This window comes from Scylla paramamosain, chromosome 33 (assembly GCF_035594125.1).
Source record: "Scylla paramamosain isolate STU-SP2022 chromosome 33, ASM3559412v1, whole genome shotgun sequence".
In the NCBI taxonomy this organism is placed as follows: domain Eukaryota; kingdom Metazoa; phylum Arthropoda; class Malacostraca; order Decapoda; family Portunidae; genus Scylla; species Scylla paramamosain.
Genome location: NC_087183.1, coordinates 16,289,868 through 16,290,080, shown reverse-complemented (window position 1 = coordinate 16,290,080; position 213 = coordinate 16,289,868).

The window sequence follows — 213 nt, the reverse complement described above, 5'->3', positions numbered from 1 at the left end:
TCACCACTGCCAGCCACACAGTCACCTTTATGATACTATCTCGTCACCCCTACGCTAAAAACTACGGTCACTTACTATTCCTCCAGTCACCCCTCCTAGTCACATTCACCCATTGTAGCCCTTAAACAACACCAGATGAGGTCCCTAAGGAGAGTGGGAACGCCTGGCGCCTCCTCGGTTTATCCTTAATCATAATCTTTCATTAAATATCCT